This window comes from Cynocephalus volans, chromosome 9 (genome assembly GCF_027409185.1).
Source record: "Cynocephalus volans isolate mCynVol1 chromosome 9, mCynVol1.pri, whole genome shotgun sequence".
In the NCBI taxonomy this organism is placed as follows: domain Eukaryota; kingdom Metazoa; phylum Chordata; class Mammalia; order Dermoptera; family Cynocephalidae; genus Cynocephalus; species Cynocephalus volans.
Window position 1 is genome coordinate 1,961,738 of NC_084468.1, and position 23,721 is coordinate 1,985,458.

A 23,721-nucleotide genomic window follows, 5' to 3' on the forward strand; every position below is an offset into this window, starting at 1 on the left:
ATCTATTTTCATTAAGAGCAGGACCAAATTCGTCTTTTATCTTTTTGGCATATTTGTGATGCCCAATGGATTCTATTATCCTTTTTCTATCACAGAACAAAACTTCTGTCATTCTCTGATACACCAAGAATTCAAACCACCGTGACCTTTGGTGCAATGGCATCCAGAAAGTGACCCCTTGTTTTCTGTTTACTGCATGTGATTGTTGATGAGTCACCTAGTCTGAGTGCATTTAGTGTTCTGATTGGTGAAATGAGAGCTGGACCAGATGAGTCCAAAGTTCTTTCAGTGCTAGATCACTGTAACTCTAAAAACAGCTATGGTGAGAAGGCGGAATGTATATACTAGCACGGGATTCAAACTTTTGGCAGCTTGACACAGCTTACCATTGTTTACGTAATGCTGTTAAGTATCATCTACAAAAAATAATAATTAAGGCACATTATTCAAAAAGAAAATAAGTTAATACTTAAATTGGTCAGCCAAGTGTTCCTTTTCAATTATACTACTGAGTGACTAGTATGTGCCGGGTACTGGGGATATATGAGTGAATGTTGTACACAGACATAGCCCTGCCCTCACGGCACCTGCATGCTGTTGCTGTTGGTACTGTTGTTGGGTGACAGAGTGGGTAATAATAAAAATAATCAATATTTATTGAGTAAAAAACCCAGGCAATGTAGTTTATCATTTAAAAAAAACCACATTGTAATCTCAATTGACTCATAGAAAGCATTTGAAAAAAACCCAACATCCACTCCTGATAAGAACTCGCAGCAAGCTATAAATGGAGGGCTGCCTCCTTGGCCTGATAAAGGGTGGCTACGAAACTGCTACAGCTGATGACACACTTAACGGTGAAAGACGGAATTCTTGCTCCCCCAAGTTAAGAACAGGAGAAGACGTCTGCTCTCAGCACCGCTGCTCAATATCGCACCGGGTTTTTAGCCAGTACAACAGGGCAACACACACACACACAGACACACGCACACACATGCACAGACACACATGCACACACATAAGCACACACACGTACACACACGCACACACAATCAAGGCATTCAGATAGGAAAAAGAAAAAAAAGCAAGAAGTAAAAGTATCTTTGTTTGCAGAAAACACAATCATCTATCCAAAAAAATCTAATGAAATTGGGAAAAAAAAAAAAGCTGCTGGAATTAACCAATGAATTTAGAAAGTGTGATATCCTGAAACATTATTTAGTCGTCTTCTTTCCGGATATACAGCTCCTAAAACCTTTGGAATCTCTGAGGTAATGAATGTCTTTTGAATGCTGATGACTGGCGGGTGGCTGGAGGCCCTAGACAGCTTTAGGACAGGGGCCGGTCACCAGAAAGACCAAGGCATAATTAGAGGATTGGGACCTTCAGCCTCACCCCCCAGCCTCCAGGGAGGGGAAAGGGGCTGAAGGTTGACTTAGCTGATAACCCGTGGCCAGTGACGTCACCAATCATGCCCAGGTAATGCAGCCTCCACAAAAACCCAAAAGAGCGGGGTTCAGAGAGCTTCTGGGACGGCAAACACATCTGTAAGCCGGGAGGGTGGGGCACTCACCTCCATGGGGATAGAAGCTCCTGCGCTTGGGACCCTTCCAGACCTTGTCCCACGTACGACTTCATCTGTCTATCTGTATCCTTTGTAATATCCTTTATTAATAAGCCAGGAAACAAGTAGAGGGAAATCCCAGAGTTCTGTGGGTAGCTCTAGCAAAGTAAAGGAACCCAAGGAGGGCCTGTGGGAACCCCTCCCACCATTTATAGCCAGTGAGCCAGAAGCTCAGGTCACAACCCGTGCTTGCGGTTGCTGTCGGAAGTGAACGCCCAGGGTTTCTTCACAGACTCAGAGACAAGGAGAGAACGTGTGTGCTAAGTCATGTCCCTACCTGGGAGCATTCCCTTCCAGACCCTTCTCGCAGAGCCGTTTTCGCTGTGACACACCTCAGTTAAAGCTCATCGGTAGCCCCCCAGGAAGGAGCCACCAGCTCTGCAGTCCTTCCCTCTCAAACGCACTCAGGACACTTTATCATCAACACCGTCATTCAACAAAAAGCACACAGGTCAGCATAACAGGACATAATGGGAAAACACCTTCCCCATGTCCCCTCGCTCACAGGTGGGACAGCAGGGCATGGGGGCCTCCAGAGCCCTCTAAGCCCCTCTCCTCCGTGGAGTTTCCCTCCCCTACAGGCAGCTCCGTCCTCCAGGCTGCAGGGTTCTCTAGTACCCGTGGCCCGGACAGGAGCTATTTCTACACAATCTCCTGGGAGGTGCCCCTGGACACCTGAATAGACCCGCAGTGAGTGGGGGCTGCCCCAGAACTGCTTGAAGCTCAGGGCCAAGAGAAACAAAGAGTGGAGCCCAAGCTGGCTGGAAAAGCAGTCGTGGCCACAGACAGGTTCCTGACCCCCTGGAGCAGGGTCAAGGGATGAAACCCTGAGGCCACAGTGACAGTCTGCCCTGTCGGGTGGGCACATGTTGTCCCCACCAGCCAGGGAAGCAAGGATCCAGCAAGGCCTTGTGGGCAGAATACACCAAGAAAGTTCCAGAACTTTTGAAAGACCCTGATAGTCCCCGGACAAAACTGCACTAGGCCACTGCTCTCATGTTGGAAGTGCCTCGTGGATGCTGGGCACGCTAGGGGGAAAACACTGCCAGCCAGCAGCACGTCAGCAGAAGAGCGTGAGCCACGAGCACCCACCAGTCCAGGTGCAGCCCCCGCCCCTTCCTGATGCCCACTGGCCTCCCCACCCGGGCTCCCCCGCTCTGCTCTCCCAAGGTGTCCGTGTAGGCTGCCGTTTCCAGCATGGCTCTACCCCACGCCGCCGTCCTGCACAGGATCTCACTCCTCCTGGGTCTGGTTTCTCCAGCACAGGAGAGCACAGTGTCAGAGCCTCGGTCACCAAGGACAGGCCGCTCCAATCCCCGCCCACGCAGGCAGGGACAGCCTCCTGTAGACAGAGGTTCGCCACCCCACACATGGCACACACGCCACTCACCTGGCAGGAGCGGAACTGGCTGACGAGCAGCGTGCACCGCTGGGGGTCCTTGCGCCCGTCCAGGCTGTCCAGCTCTGCAGCCACCTGGTTCAGCTCCTCGTCAGCATAGTAGAACTGAGCCAGCAGCTGCGGGTCCGACCTCTGCAAGACAGGGAGAGAGAGGCACCCGGGGGTGAGATGGGCCAGGCCACCCTGAGCAGGAGCCGGCTCCTCCGTCAGCTTTCCACACCAGCATCTCTATGGACACAACTCAAACTGAGACTCAGGCCACCACTGCCCGTCCCTGACCCGCTGTCCCAAGCCCCCCTGGGGCTGTGCTGCTTCTCAGAAGGCCACTGGCGGCTGTGGGGAATCCAGGCTGTGTTGGCCCCACCTCAGACGCTGATCCTGAAACTCCCCATGTGCAGAACCCCCAGATAAGGGGTTCTGGGAAGAGTGGGGCCCGGGGGCCACCGGATGTTGAAATCAGCTCTTAGAAAATATTTTACATTCACGAAATTAAACTAAAATGACATGGACATCCACTAAAGGAAGTGGCTCAGAGTAACACAATAAAATTTACTCCACTTAAATGAAGAGTAATTGACAGTGTATAAACATTTTGCTATTCCCTGCACTCTGGAAACTTCTCAGCCTCTGGCACAGTTTCCATAATGCCAGGAATGCCAGTGCATTGTGGCAGAAACCCAAAACTCAGAGCTCACTTCCCACCAAATGCACAGGGGTTCTGATCCTGGGGCCTGAAATGCAGCTACCATACTCGAAGCAAAGCCGGGCCTCCAGCTCCCCTGGGTGGCTGCAGCCCTCCCTGTCGCTCGCCCACCAGCCTTCTCATTGCTGTGCACCTGCAGGCAAGACCACCCGCCTCAGGACCATGGTGTGCATCCCTGCTGCCCTGAGGTGCAAATGGCTTATTCCCCTGGCTCTGAGTCTCGAGGATTAAAAGAAGCTCACTGGAAGAGTGATGAAGCCCTCCAAGGCGCCCTGACAGTCGGTCACACAGAGAAAGGCGAAGGCGAGGGGACAGACCAAATCACACACGAGTTCAAATCCATGGCAATATCACACACACACACAGCCCACACGGCACAGGCAGACATGGCACGCACACACGGCACACACAAATGGCACACACGGCACAGGCAGCCATGGCACACACACATGGCACACACGGCACAGGCAGACATGGCACGCACACACGGCACACACGGCACAGGCAGACATGGCATGCACACATGGCACACACGGCACAGGCAGCCATGGCACACACACACGGCACACATGGCACACACGGCACAGGCACACACGGCACACGGTACACACGGCACACCATCGACACAATTCACTTTCGTTCTGCCTAAGAAGGAGCACATGGCCGTGTTTATAATCTGTAGTTTGCTGAATGTGAGAGAACATCTCTAAATTTCTAGTGTCCCCTTTCTCTCAACTTTCTTCTCAGCCTGGCCTGTCTCCTCTGTTCACTCTGGCCTTCTACCCCTCCCTCCACACGGCCTTGTCCCCATGGTGCTTTTGTCCCCGTGGCGCTTTTCCTTGGCTACAGGGTCTCGGTCACAGATGATCCACCAGTCCTGACCCTCCCGATCAGCTCGAGATGCTGTCCCAGACCCGGGGTGGAGAGAGGAAAGCCCGACAAGGCTGAGCAGGGGCCATCCAGCCCCCGACAGCTCCCAGAGTCCCCACCCTGGCCATAGGGTGGCCATCCCCAGTGCCCTGCTGCCCTGGCTCCAGTGAGTGGCCAAGGCGGGGCGCGCCCCGGGCAGGGCCGATGAGAAGCCTTTTCCAGGGCAGTTCCCAGGAGGCTGAGGAGACAAGAGCCCGTTCATTCACTCCTCATCCAACCGAGGCTGCCTGGGCACCCTGGGCCCTAGACCTCGGACCCAGACCCCGCCCTGCCTGGTGGGATGATGCCCTAGCAGATGCCAGAGGTGCAGGGGTGTGGGTGGGCCTGGTGCCATCCCTGCCATCTCCCGGCGCCTCATGCCTTCTTGCTCCAGGGAGCCAACCTGTCCCCTCCACAGGCTCAGCTGACTCCCAGGTTCTTGCCATACCCGGGAGGGCCAGGAGGTTGCAGTCACCACTGACACCTCTGTGATGGAACGGGAACAAGACTGGGGTCAGGAGGCGGAGACACTTTGTGTCTCTTTCCTGCTCTACCAACTGAAAGGAGAGGAAGGCTGGTGGGAGGAAGGCCAGGGAGGGCAGCACCTCCCAGGCCTCGAGGCTGAGGCTCACAGATGAGGAACAAAGGCCTCTCTCTCTGCTTCTCAGAGGTGGCCCCAGAATCACAACCCAGCTTCTCAGGTGGCCACCAGCTTCCCCTCCTGGGCCCCTGTCCTTCTGTCACGCCTCGTCCCAAGGAAGGAGGGAGAGACCCACAGCCAGATCCTGTGGCCAGTCGACAGAGGTGCCTTCTGGGGTGGGGCGGGTGCCAAGCTCACTGGGGCCACAGGCCTGTGCCCGATGCCACATCAGCGGTGAGACCCGCTGCACCAGACTCCCAGCTCAGGGCACTAACCCAGGTCACAGCACCTAGCCACTACCTTCTGGCCCCTCACTACAGTAGATGTGGGAGGGCGGGGAAAGCAGGACCCAGTGAGGACAGTCCTGCAGCAGACGGGAAGCCCTCCCAGTCCAAATAACCCCAGACAGGCGGGTAGCAGGGGTCCCTGCGTGTGCCTGCGGCCCCGACGGCTGCTCACTGACAGGACACCATCTGGCCCAGCAAACAGGCCAGGTACTGAATTTAGGGCACTGGATAATGACGTCTCCAGGAAGCTAAATCTCTGCTCTGAGAAAGAGCACGATGAGGGGGCCATGCCCAAGTCCATCCGGAGAACAGCTCGGGATCACTCTTTGTCCTGGCACTAAAACTTCATCACATGTAAGAGGACCACAAACTCGAACACTCAAACCAACTGCCTAGGTCAGCATGGGCCCTCACAGTTCAGCTCACAGAGAAAGCTCAGTAAGGATGCAGGGGCATGAAAGGCTGGTGGTGGCCATGGTGCTGGCATCAGGACGACAAAGTCCCACTCATCACATGGTCCTCACCTGTCACCCCCCAACCACGTACCAAAGAGGGGACCAATCCTTGAGAGGACTGCATGCGTGTCCCCTCAGCTCACCCACACACCCCCTCCTCTGTGCTCTGGAGATCAACAAACCACCACCATGTGTGTGCACATGTAACTGTGCATGTGTGTGAGCACAGGAGCAGTCACGGGAGTGCACCCGTGCATGTATGCATCTTGTGTGTGGCTGTGTGTATAGGTATGTTCATTGTGTGCATGCACAAGTATATGCACACACATTAATGTATGTGACTGTACTGTGTGAATATGCATGCAAGCACGTGTGCATGTGTGCATGGATATGTGTGCATGTAAGCATGCATGTGTAAGCACATGAGCAGGCGTGTGTGCACTATGCATCTGTGTGAGTGGCAGTGTGTGAATATGTGCACATGTACAAGTGTGTGTACATGCATATGCACATGTGCACGTGTACTGTGTGAGTATGCATGCACATGTGAGTATATGCATAAGCACAAGTGTGCATGTGTGTGTGCAAGTGTGTATGTGAGTGTGAGTATACATGTGCTCAGTCTGGGGAGAGGGTCTGGGGGTGGAAGGTGTGGAGCGTGCTGGCTGGTGCTCCAAATGGGGTCCCTCACCCCTAAAGTCAAGGCTCCACCTCCTGCCCCACACCCCACACTCCTCCAGTTATGGCCTAAGTGTAGGAATGCTGATCAGAGCTCACTCCATCCTCATGGTCTTCGGAGCTCTGGCTTCAATAGTTACAATCTTTCCCTTGCACAGGTTGCTTAGCAACCAAGGAAAGGAAAGGAATGCTGTGCTTGTGTAAGGTAAGGGGAATGACTCTAGCAACCCCAAGGATAAGCAACAGGTGGCCGCGAGGTGCCTGGGAATCTTCCATTTCCACAGCCTTCCTCTCTTTGGCACAGCTCCACTTTTGTCCCTAAGTCCCTTATAAGCTTCAACTGCTCCCCCATCTCACCCTCCAGGATTGTGGAGAAAGCAACTGCACAGTACTTGGATTGATACTCCGCCCAATCCCAGTAAGTGACTCACCCAACAGTAATAATAAACTCCTTGTAAACCATATGGAGTTGCCTGCTTTGTTCTTTGGTCTGAGGAAACCTTCTCAGTTTGGCAGGCATTAATTATACTGCTAGCTCACACTCAGGCACCTAAGTGAGGCCCACTGTCAGTCCTACAGCCTCCTCCTGGTTTTAGTATAGAAGCTGCAGGGAGGGGGAGAAGCTAGCTGGACAACAGATCAGAAGCTCTTGCTCTCTAACCACCCCCCTCAACCAGCGTTCACTCCTGTGCCTTCAGGGCTGGGCAGGCAACTAAATGGGGGGTGGCAAGAAGACAAAAGGGAGCAGTGGGGCCTGTGGAGAACTGGAAAGGGCATGTCCACCCTGGAAAGGCACAAAAAAGAAAATGAGAGTGCCCAGTACAAGCAAAGCCTGTCTGGGGACTGGATGCAGCCGTTCGGCCACCCAAGTGTCACCCCACTGAGATGCTACCACGTCCATGTTTTTAATGAAAGGAAGATCTCGACCTAGCAGCTTGGCAGTGACATCACGGGAATGATGCTGACAGCCCAGCACCCAGAAAAATGCATCCATTCAAACTTCTGTGACATCTGGTAGACTTCCACCCCTCAGCCAAGCTCCACGCCATCCCGTCCAAACTCTTCAGAGGGAAGGGAATCCTTGCAACTAGGCCACTTGCGACCACTAACCAAGGCTAGCTAGCACTTTAGTGTCAGACAGAAAAAAGATTCCACTCAGTAAAGGGCATGTCACCTTGACTTTACAGCAGGGATCTCACATGTCTGACCAAATGCTTACGAGCATGTAAGACACCCGCCCACACACTATGCCCTGCCTCTCTGGAGAAGAGCCACAGAGGAACTGGTGCCAGTGTCTGTAACAGGCTCTCATCTCCAGGATCACCAATGCCCAGTCAGTTGCTGGGTGGGGACCACCTGTGGTGTCCCCCTTGCCGTCTGCAACCACTCGGGGGGGAAAACTGCACCAGCTGCTCTCCCCAGCTCCAGCCTTCCGTGGCTGGGCATGGTGGACAGTATGGATTGAATTGTGTCCCCCAAAGGTTCATGTATTAATTCCCACTGTGACAGTGTTAAGAGGGTAGGAAATTCTATTACGGTAATTGAAAGGTGAGGACTTTGAGAGGTGATTAGACTGTGAGCACTGTACCCTTATGAATGGATGGTCATGGGCGTGGTTCTGATGGCTTTGAAAGGACGGCATGTGAGGAGATCAGCTCTCTCTTGCCCAGCCATTTGCCATGACCCTACATTGAAGAAGGCCCTCACCAGATGCACCCCTGGACTGTGGACTTCCCAGCCTCCCAAACTCTAAGAAATAAATTTTATTTCCTTACAAATTACCCGGTTTCAGGTATTCTGTTATAAGCAACAGAAATGGACTAATACAGAGAATCCTGTGTCACCCCGGTGACTCTTCTGTGTGGCCCCTGGCCTTTCCCACCCCAAGACAACGGTAGGCTCGTCCCAACCCAGTCCACTCTCTGTCGACCCCCCTCACCTCCCCATCGCACCCCGCAGGAAGCTGCCCACTGGGAAGAACGTTACTGAGTACCCAGTGTTCGGGGGAGCAAGTGCTCCTGCTCATGTGCTGCGGAGGCCCCAGGAAAGTGCAGGCTCAAAGAATGAAAACGTGAAGCTGCCCAGGCACCCAGGTGCCCATGGGGCTCACGCTGTGGCCTTCACCCCCCTTCCCTTAGAGCGCCCCAACCCCAGCCCACAGGGTTGGGCCTCCCTGCACCGCTCCCGCCCCCACACGCACGGTGCACGCCTTTTCCCCCCGCAGCAGCTCCGCGCTGCCCGTCCTCTTCTGCCCAACAGGCAGCGTGGGCACCGCAGCGCCAGTGCCAGGCTTGCTAGAGCCACTCAGCCGCTCTCGTGTGTGGGCACAAAAGAAACAGCTTGCGATCGCCATCATTGCAGACCGTGACAAGCGCCTGGAAGGAAAGCACAGTGGTGCCTTTAGAGGGTCTATTTTAAATAAGGGGGTCAGAGAAGGCCTCTCTCAGGAGGAATTTGAGCAGAGACCTGACAGGGAGGTGCTCAAGCCTCTAAGAGAGGAACCCATAGGGAACAATAAATACAGCTGACATCACACTCTGGACACACATGTGCACCTGCACACACATGCACATACACATGCACACACACGTGCACACACACAACAGCTGCAAACTTCCCAGAAATCCGACACCGATTGCTGCTATGTGGGAAGTACTTTGTACTTTAATTGGATTCTATTTCACTCTGTTATAAGGTTCTGGCATGACCCACTATTTTGATTTCATGACTCGGATGACTCCGCCACCCAGGAGAGACCCCAGTGCCACCCTTCTGGAAGGTGACACTGCTTCTATGGCAAACCATGGACCTCACGTCCACACCTCATGGGCTTGCCAAACACCCCATGAACAAAGTGGATGTCAACAAAGGGGAACCTGTGTCACTGAGGGGCCTGAGCAGAGACCACCACAGCCGGCTGACACGGACAAAGGGGCCTCCTGGGCCCTTGGCTGGGGGAGACTGTGCAATCAGGAAAATGGATGTCAGGGCTGGCTGGCATTGTGCTAACTTCTACCTATGAACATCAAATTTAACTCCTTTCTGCCTCTAACTTACTTTTAAAAGCTGAGGCTTGGGCCGGCCCCGTGGCTCACTTGGGAGAGTGTGGTGCTGATAGCGCCGAGGCCACGGGTTCGGATCCTATATAGGGATGGCCGGTTAGCTCACTTGCTGAGCGTGGTGCAGACAACACCGTGCCAAGGGTTGCGATCTCCCTACCGGTCAAAAATAAATAAAAAATCTGAGGCTCTGTGGCTCTTCCATTCAAGCTGGCTGGTGGGTGCAGTTGGCTGCCCTAATGAGACCCCCCACTGCAGGGTGGTCATTGGCATCTCAGCAGAGAGGCGGCCCCCAAACCACTGCAACACAGTCCATCTCCCACCCAGTCCGTGCAGCCTTGCCAGCCAGTGTGACAAATGTCAACCTGAGTTTCCATGTGGCAGGATGATCACTAGGAAATCATCCACACGGAGCAGCAGTTGGAGCCGCAGAAGGTCCACATGCTAGGATGCCACCAAGCCACAGACCGTGCTGCCGGCCAGCTCGCCAGCGGGGCTGGCTTGGTGGGGTCAGATGGGATGGATTTGCTCTGTGACCTTATTATGAGCTGAACTGTGCCCCCCCCACAAATTCACTCATTGCAGTCCTAGCCTCCAGGACTTCAGAATGTGACTATATTTGGAGATAGAATCTTTAAAGAGGTGATTAAAGTGATTAGAGTGGGCCTTAATCCAACACACCTGGTGTCGTTATAAGAGGAGATTAGGGCACAGACACACACAGAAGGACGACCAGGTGAGAACACAGAGAAGACACCGTCTGCAAGGCAATGAGCAAGGCCTTAGAAGGGACCGACCCTGCCTCATCTCGATCTTGGATTTCTGGCCTCCAGAAATGAGAGAATAAATTTCTGTTGTTTCAGGCCCCCAGTCTGGGTAACTGGGTTATGCAGCCCTAGGAAACTGACAGGGACCCTTGGTAAACTCCTGGGAGCAGGGGAGCAGCCAGCTCACCTCAGCCCCTTCAGCTGCTGTGGCATCTACCACAAACAGCCTGGAAGCAGTGCAGGCCGGCTGGCCTGGGTCGGTGCATGACGCTCACTTAGTAAATCCCTCTAAGTGACCTTTAGTTGAAGGTAAAAACCAAAATCTGTGGGTTTGCACAACTCTCAAGAAGCTGCTCTTGGGGTGGCTTGAGCCTCCCTGAAAGACTCCGGGGGCCCCCATATACCCTGACAATCCTCTTTGGGCCCTGGACCTGGGCATCGGAGCAGTTTAACCACCTCTGAGCAAACGCACAACATTTAAAATGAGCTTGAAGCCATTCGTGGTTCTCTCTGATTTGGGGAACCGCTGTGACGTCTGTGACCTGTGGGCTCCGATGCTTCGGCTGTTCCCTGGCAAAAGGCACATCCCAAACGTGTCCAAAACCACCCCCCCCAAAAGAATGGGGTGAGCGCTAAATGTCTCCGTGACTATGGGTAACAACACTCTCCAAGCGCCTTGCGCCTTCCCTGTGAGGGGCACCAGCAGGCACCACAGACCTGGCATCGGTGCCCACCAAACACTCTTCAGTCTTAGCTTGCTTTGATTTCAGTAAATTAAAGACCTCAAAACCAGACCTACGAGTGTGTTGACCATTAGCAAAAAGGGAGCTATGATCACACACACACACACACACACACACACACGCACACACGCACGCGCGTGCGCACACACAACAGAAATTAAGAGAAGGCAGGGGGTTAAAAACAAAAGGCCTATGTTGTCTTAAAATTGTAGTTACACCAGGAGCTAGCTTTCCAGCCCCTCAGGACTAGTATTTCAGAGGGAAGAATCCAAAGTTCCCTGCAGTGCCACAGGCGGAAGCAGGACAGGAGTCTTTATTAATGTGCCAATCACACCCACCCGTGACCCCAGACAAAACCTCCAGGCAGGGGGCCCAGAACTGAACTAACACAACTTAGAAAAATCAATTTGTCCTGATTGTCAGAAACCCAAAGGATTCAGCTGAGCCTGTGGAGGGGACAGGAAGGCAGGAGGCTGGGAGACAAAGGAAACTTTTGGTACTAAATTTCCATTTCTAACTATGCCGAATGCCACGCAAGCGATCACCACCTCCACCTCCCGTCTTTGACTGGAATCAGCCAGCCTTATTCACCAACATTTTAAAATTAAATTTTAAGTTTTTAAGTGTCCCTTAAGAAAAATGTCCACAACAAAGGGAACCAATTGATATAAATAGGAAGAAACACCCCATTAAGATTTCTAAAATAAACATTGTAAAAGAATAAATTAGAACCCAGTGGGAATGTATTTTAAAATCACACCATGCCTATATTTCCTCAAAGATAAACTCACAGCAGTGAAGGTCTGCACGGTTAAAAGAACCGACACCCTGGAAGAGAGCATTTAGCTGAGGAGAGCAGGGCACCGCTGAACAAGCTCCCCGGAGAAAGGTGGGAGAACACGTGTGGGGACAGGGTGGCACCGAGCAGCTCAGAAACACAGAGCAGGACCGACCACTCGGAGCCGATTCTGTGAAGCTGATCAAGGCTCACTCGTGCAGAGCCCGGCCCCGGGTGCGGGGCACGCGGCCTCAGCAGGAGAGCCGACCGGGGTGCAGGTGCGGGGCCCGCGGCCTCAGCAGGAGAGCAGACCGGGGTGCAAGTGCGGGGCGCGGGGACGGTCCAGCATCTTGAGGGCTGGCCGGCCAGGCTGGGCAGATCCGGCGTGCCCAGCCCTGTCGGCCTGTGAGTGGCCTGGAGGGAGCAGCCCCGGCCCTGCGCAGAGCACCCCTCACCGGAGCCTTCTGTACGGGGGGCCTGTCTTTGGCCCAGATCAGGAGACTGAAGCTCATGAGGGTCACTAACGGCCATGGTCGCATCGCGGGACTCTGTGGAGCCAGAACTCAGCCCAGGAGTCCCTGTAAAGCCCCACACAGGACGGGTGAGAGTGACCAGGCTGGATCCCTTTCACACTCTTCCTTCCCAAATACGACACCACACTGCAGTTGGAGGACCTTAAAAAGACACCTTGTCACTCCAGGGTGGCAGTATCACAGTCTTGGCCAAGCTCCAGCCATGGGAGAACAGGAGCAGGCAGGTGGTGGGACAGGTGGGTAGGACAGATGGCGGGACAGGCAGTAGGGCCAGACCAGAAAGGACCAGCTCCCCTGACTCCCACACAAGCCGAGCAACAGAGTGGAGCCCAGCAGGCTCCTGGGGAGTCCTGCTTCCCACCCACCTCCCTCCCCACAGCAGCTGTCCCCAGGACATGCACTGGGCTCCAAATGCCGGTTCCCAAGATGGACCACCCCACGCAGCCAGCTCTGTGCCACCCACTACCCCAACACTCAGCAGTAGAGATGCCGGTGCATTTGCCTTCTGGATCTTGGCAGGTCCCCAGGAGACAGTGGCCACACATGGACTTCCACTGGACAGAGGATGGAGAGCTCAGGGGTGAGGGTTGGGTGCCCAGGGTGCCGCCAGGCCCTGGCCTCTCCTGGACCAGCTTTCCAGTAAACGCTGGCGTTCCCCATTCCAATACCAGGAATCCCAGAGCATCGCAGAGAAGCCAGAAAAAGGCCTCTGGTCACGGCATGTGACTCTGACTGCTCCCCCGCAGCTCTGACCCCACAGCTCTGGGCACAGGAGAAGCTAAGGCTATGTCCAACTGTCCAGGAAACCCACTGACCATTGGGGATGACACTGCCTCCAAACACTGACCCAGGCCTCCTCCCTGTCACCCTCCTGTCCCCACTAAGGCCTGGTGTCTCTGGGCAGCCAGGACCCATGTTCCCGACATGGGCCTTATCGACAGCAGGACGTCCAGGGGCTGCCAGGCCGAGGCCCTAATGACCAGGTAGCACCATCAGCCATCCCCAGCAGATCTGGTGCCCCAGATAGGCACATGCTCCTGTCGTCACATGCTGGCAGCCCTGCTGTCCGGCCCATCGACGGCCAGATGGCTGGTTGCTGGTTACTACTGCCCCTGCCCACCCACCCAGCCACCTCTGCTCTGCTCCAGGGCCCAGGGGGCTGCAGACAGCACCCCGCTCAGCAAGAGGCCTGGCAGGAGACTGTGGGTGGGATGGTCCTTCCTCCAACCCCCCTCCCGCCTTGGCCTCAGCAGCAGCTTTGTCCCCCTCCCCCACCAGCCACAGCTCCTGCCAGCCCCTCCCACCCCTGGTCTCTCCCTGTGGCCTGGGTGTGGAGCTGAGCCCTGGGCTTGTCACCTTTCCCATGGTCCCCTCGACCCTTCCCATACCGTGAGTGTCCCCAGCACAGCCTGATCAGGTCAGCTGCTGCTTCCAGGGTGGCCAGGCAGGTCTAAGAATTGGTGGGCGGGACCTGGGCACAATTTAATCACAGGGATAACTGCTGACAAGTCACCCGTGACAGCAGCATATACTTCATCAAACTCAGGTAAGCCCTGCGGGAACGTTCTCCAGGACAGTTCTTCTCCAGGGTGGCTTTGGAGGGACCAGCTCCCCGCTTCCTGCCTGTAATTCTCGGGAAGAACCATCGCCCGTGCTGAGAACGCGGCGCGCTGAGGCAGGGAGCGCCGCCTGCCACGGCCCGGCCCTGCTCCTCCAGCCCCCTGGGGCAGGCTGCCCAGGGCCCTCAGCCCTGCTGCAAGGTGGGGCACACACAGGCAAGACTCCATCAGCCTGGGCAGCTTTCTCGAGCCTTGGGGGACAGGCTGACAATGGATAGGGGACTTTTCTGTCCCTCGCTGCCTGTCTGTAACTAGTGAGCTCGCCTGGCATCACTTTTTGCATGTGCGTGGGCTCTGTCTCCCCGGATTCCCAGTGGACCTCCACAGCAGCCTGGGACGCAGTGGGCAGAAGGCTGTGGACTCCTGTTCCTGGAGGCTGGCATGTGACGGTCTTTGTCTCCACACAGCGGCAGTCCTCTCCTGGGACTGGTAAAATCACCAAACCTGCTTCAATGCCCACCACCCCATAGGAGGTAAGGGGCTATCCCCCAACTTACTGAGGGGAGAACCAAGGCTCAGAGAGGTCACAAATCTACCCAAGATTCCACATCCAATAAGCGGCAAGGCTGACACTCCGAAGTCTTGTCCTACCTGTCACGTGGCTCGCCTGATAGAAGAAGGCCTTATTCCGTGACTTGGCTTCCCTGCTTACTCCTGCTGGGTAATAAGAGTCAGAGCAGCACAGAGCCATCACCTGTGCTGGTGCCATGGCCACCAGGGCAGGCATTGCGGCATGTGAAATGAAGGGCTCCCTCCAGGCCTCAGGCTCAGCGGCTGGGGTCCAGGCTCACACATGAGGCCTTCTGGCCCAGTGGGGCTCTGGGGTGCCTGATGCCAGGCCAGGAAGGTCTTGCCTTGGGTGTCCAAAGCCCAGACCCACAGCAGGCCACTGTGCACAGATACCACATGTCAACTCTGTACCCAGGGAGTGTTCACCCGCCGTCCTGGGCTGCAGACCAGGGGATCCATGCTGAACCCCCAGCCCCACTACCCCAGGAAGGCCCCTGTGGATGGTCAGCTGACCCCACATGGGCCCCAGCCTGAACCACAGACATCCTGTCCTCAGTGGTGTGTGGGCCAGCCAGGCCACTGAGACCCTGCCTACCCCAAGACACAGCCCACTGCCTCCCACGGCCCTTGGCAGCAAACACTGCCAGGAAAGGCAGACAGCTTTATGTTCATTTCACATCCATACATAGTTTATCCCCACGGCATAACAAAAACAAACCATACCAAGAATCTGTTCAGAGGAACCAAGGGCCTTCCACAGTATCGGAGGAAGAGTCTGCAGCCCACACAGCCAGAGGAACCAGGCGGCATGGAATTTAGAGTGTACGCGCTGGACACAGGCCTAGGGCAGGCTGCAGGTTCAAATCCCAGCTCAGTCACTGGGCGGTGCACTCCACAAGTCACTTAAGCACACAGAGAACCTGGCGTGGCGCTCAGGGAACAGCATCAATAAATACTCATAAATCAAAAATGACCATAGTAGGAGCAGTTGACAAGGACAAGAAATAAGCCAAATAATAAGCATCTTTCCCAATAACAGTGCCTCCCAGAAAGTGGCCTACAGTCCCCCTAAGACAGCACTGTCCCTGGAGCGCAGCAGAAGCCCTGATGTCCTGACAGCAGAGCTGCGTGGGGACCCTTGCCCTGCTCCACCCTCACCGGGGGCAGCCTGGAGGGACAGCAAGGGAAGGACCCCACACTCAACCACAGCCAAATGCACCTGGAACTCCAGGCAGGGGTGGCTCCAGGAAGGAGGTGCCAGGAGCTGTCCTCACACATGCATGCATGTTTCCCACCCAAGGCCCCTTTGTCCTTGCTCAGCCCTCCCTGGTCTCTCAGCAGGCACCCCAGGAGAGCAGGGACAGGACACAGGGGGCAAAGAACCCAGCAGGGCAGTGCAGGCATGGGGACAGAGCGCAGAGAACTAGACATCTGGGCTTCAGGACGTGGGGAGCACCATCCTGCTTGGTGGCCCAGTGGGGTGTGGGCTGCGTGTGGGGTGGACGGTCCCACATCTCCCGGACAGGGCGGAAGGGTGGTGGGCAGAGCGCAGTGAGGGGGAGCGGCCGGAGACACGCAGGGGAAGGACAGGAGGAAAAGATGCGCGGTGCCTTCTCACTCACGGGGCAGGGTGGCCACTCACACCTGGCAGGTGCCACGTCAGCTACACACAGCAGGCCTCTCAGCCTGTACCGGGACGTGTGACCTGCCATCTTCAGCCTCACACAGGGGTCTGGGCGGCCAACCCAAGCCATCTCCCACCTGCAGCAGTGCCCAGCGGCCCTGCCTGAGGCCTCCCTTGCCAGCCCTGGCCTGCGGCCTCTCACCGGGCAGGCCCATCCCTGCTTCAGGTCCACTCCACGAAGCTCTGGCCCTTCAGAACCCTGAACTCTGGGCCTGACCTGGGGACACGTCAAAAGCTCCTGCCTTGGCCCGGCTCAGAGATGACCAGCGCCGGGTGGCTGGGCCTTGGTTCCAGGGCGCCAAGCCCAGCCACGCCGGGAGGACCCTCCCCGGGCCCTCTGAGTTATCAGGCTCCGAGTCACCCCTGATACCATAAGACCCCAACTGAGCCAGCTGTGGAATGAAATCCGGAAGGGAAGGGACTCACGTGCTTGTTCCTGGAAGCCAGGCCGAGGAAACGGCATGCGTCCCAGCCTCACGGCAGACTCAACGGTGGCCCTGGCCCAGCTCCTCCCAACACACCTGCCTGCAGGAGGCTTCCTGAAGCTGGATACGGCTGGCCACAAAAGAGGCACCACGCCTGCTGGGAGAGGTTTCAGGGAATGTAACCGTGAGGACGTGTCCAGCTACTGCAGCCGAGCAGTGCCATGGCATCTCACCCTCCCTGAGTCACACATGAATTCTGAGGTAGGATTTCGAACCTCACTAAAATTTTGTTTAAAATGCTTTTACAGATGCAACCAGTGTTGCCCAAAAAGATGTTTTATAGGAACCTGCTTGTGCAAAGTTGTACACAGGCTGCACTCACAGACAAGCCCAGGCTTCTGCAGTTTCACAGATGGTCTGGTAAATTGTTGCCTGAGCAGCTTTAGAGTTTAGGACTGGTTTAGACACACCAATAAGTCAGTCCCTGCACCTGCTGCTCATCAAGTGGCATTACCTGTCCCACTTGCAACAGAAGCCACAGCCAGCTTGGGAGGGCAGGTGGTAGCTTGGAAGAGCCTGCAGCCTTCCCCACAGCCGCTGGCCACTCTGGAGGTCAGCAGCGTGTTTGGGAGAGTTCAGTGGCTCAGGAGAAAACCCTCTAACTGCAGAGGGTCCAATTCCAAGCAACCAGAGGCCCCTGCCCTTGGGAGATGGCAAAGGGCCTCTTCACAGCCGCAGTCTACTCAGATGCAGAAAAAGGCCCTGCTGTGGGGGGAGAAACTCCCAAGAGGCCAGACCTGGGACGAGGCTGTGTTGGCCCCATGAGGATGAGGTGTCCCCTGTTGTGCTAGGACATGTCCCTTATAGGGGAGCAGCTGGGCATGGGGCCCTGCAGCACCCCAGGTGATAACGCTGGCCTTGGCTGTGGTATTTGTTCTGTGAGCTAAGCCAGACACAATGCTTAACTGAGATAACTGAGAATCTAGCAAAGGGTTTTCAAAAGGAAAATGAATTTTCAAATAAAACTCCCAATCAAGTATTGTCTATACAAATAATACGTCAAGAACACTGGCTGCAGAAAACAGTCCCCACTACAGCTGCAGGGGACCAGAGAGAAGCTAGCAAACAAACGACAAGCTCTTCATAACTGCAGAGGAATGGAGCTTGGGGTGGGGAGAGATGGCAGAGGGGACAGTGTGCTGCATCACCAAAAGGAGTAAACCTATCCCTACAGTTGGGTTTTTAAACTGAGGGTGATCTCATGTTTGAACCGCAGTAGGTTTAAAGATTCTTTAAAGTGAATTTTATTTTTAAAACTGACAATTAAATAGCAAACGTGCTGAGATGACAATCAACCCCTTCCCAAAGTGCTAGCATGGTGCCCTCGGCGTGCCACCCTCTGGGCCCCCATTGCCAGGACACAGCCTCAGGCTCAGCCCCACTGGGCTGACAGCAACACCTGACGTGCGTGGAAATATGCTCGTTGGAAATGGAAATTTAAACTGCTTATTTATGAATCATTCCTCAAAGGACTTAAAATGGCTCACAAAGAACACACAGGAACTGAGTTTGCTTCTTTAATCAGGGGAGCATTTAAAAGACCAAAACAAGGCTCGAGGTTCTGGGCCAGGTGGACTCTTGCAGGTGGGTTGCAAGAGCTGGCCTGCCTGCCCTGGGCTCTGCTTTGCCAGCTCAGGCTGTGGGCCCATGTGTGTCCCGCACTTCTGGGCACACCAGCCCCCCACGGCCGGGATGAAGTGGATTAGCAGAGGCCTGTTCCATGTTGGAGGAGCAGAATTCCAAGGGGTCTCCCACTGGGCAGGATCTAAAAGATGGCCCATCACCAGAAGCCAGCATTTAAGGAGGCCTCGCTGGCTGAAGCAGGTGGGTAAATGCACGTTTCTGGTCCAGCTCTCCCTTGAGGGACCTACTGGACTTAGAACCCCAGGGTAGTCGCCACTTCCTCTAACTACTGAGCCACCATTGGGATCCAATATCCCAGGTGCCCACCCTCCGGCCACACCTCACCCAGGGCTACTCAGTGAGTGCCGGTCCCCGATGGTCTATGGACAGGAAGCTCCAGCAGGCCAGACCTGCCACCCTTTCCCAAGTTCGGCCACAGTTTCCCAAAAGAGAGTAGTCTTTGCTTTCTGAGACAGTTTTATTGAGATGCAACTCATACCCCATAACATTCTCCCAGTTAAAGTATGCAACTCAGTGGTTTTAGTCTAGTCTTAGAGCTGTGCGACCATCACCATGATCCAATTTCAGAACATATTCATCACCCCCCCAAAGAAAGCCCACACTCTACCAGCCCCTAATCTGCTTTCTGTCTGTATACATTTGCCTGCTCGGGACATTTCAGGTACATGGAATCATCCAAGACGTGGCCTTTCGTGTCTGGCTTCTTCCACTGAGCACAACATTCGCAAGGTTCATCCACATTGTAGCACGTGTCAGTGCCTCCTCTCCCTTTCTATGGCTAAAAAATATTCCATCATATGGAAGAATATATTCTATATATTTTAATGTAAATAAACAAATAATGGTCCATGTATTTATCCATTCAGTAGTCCATGCATGGCAGCTATGTGTGTCTTCATATTTCTGTGTAATGCAGAGTTCCAGGACATGGTGCTTGTTATCCACCAAAGTGACCCACAGGGCAGATGGCCCTCATCCTGGTGTGAAACACGAACGAAGGCAGGTGCACTACAGCCTGAGTCTGGAGCTGGATTTATACGTTTCTTCCTGCTGCTCAGATCTGTTAGGTTTCAGATCCCACTCCTCACGAGGAGAGTGGAGGGTTGGATGACAGAGCTGCAGAAAAAGGAGGAGCTGATCTTGGGGCTTGAGAGGGGATTAAGGGGGCAGGGATGACAGCAGAGAGAGGGCAGAGGAGCCTCAGGAGCGCAGGGCAGCCCTGGCCACGTGGGTCCCCAGCAGGAGAGGCAGGCCTCATAGGTTGTCCGGTCACCCACACCAAGTTCCCCGGCACATTCTTCTTTGTATTGTGGTTACTGTTCAAATTATCAAATATTGCAAATAAAACTCAGAAGCACCTGACTCATAATGGAGCCCATCACTAACGGCAGGGATCAGAGGGACCACCAGGATGAGTCCATCATCCCTTAGAAACAGCTGGCCTGAAGGAACCCCTGCTCTCCCCAATGCGCCATTTTAGCAGAGGATAAAAATTACTTGCAAAACAGTCCAGAAAGAGCTTTGTTTTTATTAATTTTAGAGGAAAAAACAGAGATGGGAGTTCTAGAGGCTCGACACATGGAAGAAAAGAAAGAAATGGGCGTCCGTCCACTCGGAAAAAAACTGGAAGGATCTGCGGTTCAGACCCAGATTCTCAAGTCAGGGTGAAAAACAAAAACCCGAAAACAAAAGAAATGAAAGACTGCCCTCAACAATAGCGAGCGAATAATTAAAGCACTCCCCTGAGTCCTCGCAACAGCAGCAGGAGTGCAGCAGCCTGGGGGCCGCCTCCACCCCCGCACTGGACTCTCCTGTGCCCCACCCCACCTCCCTGGGGGTGGCCCTGCCACCTGTCCTGGGGACAGAGGCAAGAGGAAGCCAGGAGCCCAGGCAGCTCTGCAAACAGCCACTCTGCCTGTGAGTTCCAGCCAGGGCAGACCCCAAGTGCCAGGCAGGGCAAAGGGTCTGGGATCAGATCTCAGCCCACATGCACAAAGGAGCCCACCTGAGGGGCTCTGATGAGAAGGGGGGAAAGGGACATATGGAGCAATCCAAACCAGAACCATCAACAGGAGAGAGAGCTTTTCCTCCGATGCTTGGAATGTTCTTCCTTGAGGGGAAGTTTAGTGTCGTGAGACTGTTTCCCCTTCTACAAGTGCAATGCCACTGCCTAGCTCCACAATCCTCACGGTGTCAACACTGTACACTGGGTTTCGGTTGTTAGCACTAAGCCCCAGTCGGTACCCACCTAAGCAGGTGTTAGGGTACATAGGGGGATAGCTTTGGTTGTCATGATGCCTGGGGAATGCACAGAATAGAGAATCCAAAAATAAAACTACACATATATGGTCAATTGATTTTTGACAAAAGTGCCAAAGAAATTCGATGGGGAAAGGATTTTTTCAACAAATAGTGCTGGGGCAATTGAACAAGCCATGTTTAAAAAAAAAAAAAAATCCTCAAACCTTACTTCATACCATACAAAAATTAACAAAAAATTAACTCAAAATAGAAAAATCTCAGTAACCTTGGGCTTGGCAAAGATTTCTCACACAGCTCACGAAAAGCATGAACTATAACAGAAAAAAATTAATGAACTAGATTTTATCAACATTGAAAAGTTTGCTCCTCAAAAGATCCTGTCAAGAAAATGCAAAGTCAAGCCACAGACTAGAGCTCCACCGAACATGTATATGTCAGAGGACTTACACCTGCAATGCATAAAGAACTCCTACAACTCAGTATTAAAGAGACAACAATTTTTTTCTTTTTTTTAAAGATGATCAGTAAGGGGATCTTAACCCTTGACTTGGTGTTGTCAGCACCACGCCCTCCCAAGTGAGCTAACCAGCCATCCCTATATGGGGATCTGAACCTGCAGCCTTGGTGTTATCAGCACCACACTCTCCCAAGTGAGCCACGGGCAGGCCCAAGACAACTAATTTTAAAATGGACAAAAGATGTGAACAGACAACTAACTAAAGAAGCTCTACAGATGGCAAATAAGCACAAGAACATACCACTTCAAACCCACGAGAATGGCTGAAATTGTGCAACCAACTACACCAAGTGTTGACAAGGACGCAGAGCACAACTGGAACCCTCACACCCTGCTGGTGGGATGTGAAGTGATCCAACCTTTGGAACACAGGTCAGTAGTCTGTTAAGTTCTACTCCCAGTTCTCCCATGAGAATGGAAAGCACACGTCCACATGAAGACTTGCACAGAACATTCCAAGCAGCTTATTTGTGACAGCCCAAACCTGGGAACATCCCCCAGGTACCCTCAACACCAGAATGGATAAGCAGGTTGTGGTACATCCATACAGCAGAACACTGCTCATTCCCCTAAAGAGGAATGAATGACGGACACATGCTGCAGTGTGACAAATCTCACACCATTCAGGCTGAGTTAAAGAAGCCAGACCAAAAAAAAGCACACACTATATGCATGTATGATTCCATTTATACAAAATTCTGGAAAATGCACACCGTACCACACAGAAAGCAGATCACTGGTGGCCTGGCAGGGTGGAGGTGACAGGCTGGCACTGTCGTGGCACTCTCATATCAAAGGAGCCACAAGGACAAGACCACAGCTCAGGGACACCCAGGGTGGGGGACTGGGGGGGAGGCCAGGGGTCAGTCATCATCCCTCTTCGGGGATGTCCCCAGGGTGGGAGGAAGAGCTGCAGGCCTGAGTCTGCTACAACCACTGGTCCTGCCTGGAACACCCCTGGGGGCCCATCAGCAGCCCCAGCCCCTGCTGAAAGCTCAGGGCTGCTCGAGCCACAGTGGGGTCACCCCCAAGGCCAGGAGGGCAGGTCCAGGCAGGGAGGCGGGCAGCAGACACCACCTTGAAGGGCTGAAGGAGAACTGTAAAAGGCAGGTCGTCATGCTGTCCTATGCTCTGGCTACTGAGGCTCACCTGGAAAGTTGTCTTTTGCAGGTGTTGTCCCCAACAAGAGTGCCCCTTCCCGCCCTGCCACTGCAGCAAAATGTGAGGAGGGGGCTCCTCAAAGTATGTTTCTTTCCCAAAGCCTCGAGGAAGGTGACTTTTCTTATTCCAGAGCCCTCTTTTACAGGAAAATGTTAAGTAAGCATTCCTACTCATCCCGAGCAACTTGGCATCAACAGGGGGTTAAATTTTAACAAGGCCCAAGTCACTGGGGTGGTCACCCTGGCTGACCTCGAGGAAGGCACCCTGGGGCACCTCCCATGGGATCCCACCTAGGCTCTCCCCTCAGCGTAAGAGAAAATGGCTCACCCTGTGAACCCGAGGTGAAGTCACTACTGAACGACTCCCATGCCCTGGAGTGAGACGCTGCCCTCACCAGGCACAGGCCACCAGGCTGGCAGCAATGGTGGCCTCCTGGCTCCTTCCTGCCACCCCCACCCCCCAGCTCAAGCCCACAGACAAGAATGAACGGCAGGCGAGCCCCTGAATTTGCTTACGTTACAGGAATGTCTGAAGAGGCAAATGCCCAAACACCAAACCTTCCATGGGACAAGATGATTCTGTAAGTAACACGGCACTGCCCTGGGGCTGGCACAGGACTCTGCACTCTCAACTCCTGTCACGTCCGAGGCTGCGCCTCCCCAAGCAGGAGGAGCCCCCGCTGGCGGCCTCGACCCCTCCTCCAATCCTGCTGCTCAGATGCCACCACCCCCGGCAGCAGCCACCACCTCCTGAAAGGGGCCATCCGAAGTCAGGCACACCGCCAACATGAAACGGTCACTAGGTTTCAAAGGCGTGAGTGTGAATGGACAAGACCTCACAGTTTTCTATTAACATGTGAAATAATAATGTTCTATATCTAGTCAGTTAAATACAATGTATTGTTAAAATTAATTTCACCTGTTTCTTTTACTGTTTTTTTTTTTAAATAGAAAATTAACTAGAAAATTTTAAATGACATACCTGGCTTGTACCCGGGGCTCGTGTCCTACTCCTACCGGACAGTACCGCTCGAGAGCTTTCCTTTTACCTCCTTTTCAGACACGCATCGTTTCTTAAACCATCAGTAGCTCACTAACCTCGCTGGCGTCTTCACGGTTCCCAAACTCCCTGCCGCCTCCGACCATCCTCGTTCCCTCCAGTTCCTTTGAGTTCCCTCTCCTCCTCGCTGACCTCCGTGCCTGGTGACACATCTCATAGCCAGTTGAAACTCCCTTCTCTGCTGACCTGACAAACGTCTGCACTT

The 23,721-nt window shown here is 54.1% G+C and overlaps 1 protein-coding gene across 2 annotated transcripts in view; it reads right to left on the minus strand.

Moving 5' to 3' along the window:
• Positions 1-23,721, minus strand: part of ZFYVE28 (zinc finger FYVE-type containing 28) — a 128,593-nt gene that overhangs the window by 60,759 nt on the left and 44,113 nt on the right. For both annotated transcript variants that reach the window (XM_063108177.1, XM_063108178.1), the window contains exon 2: positions 3,015-3,155. The gene's annotated coding sequence lies outside the window, so the exon portion shown is untranslated. The remainder of the gene's footprint in view (positions 1-3,014; positions 3,156-23,721) is intronic.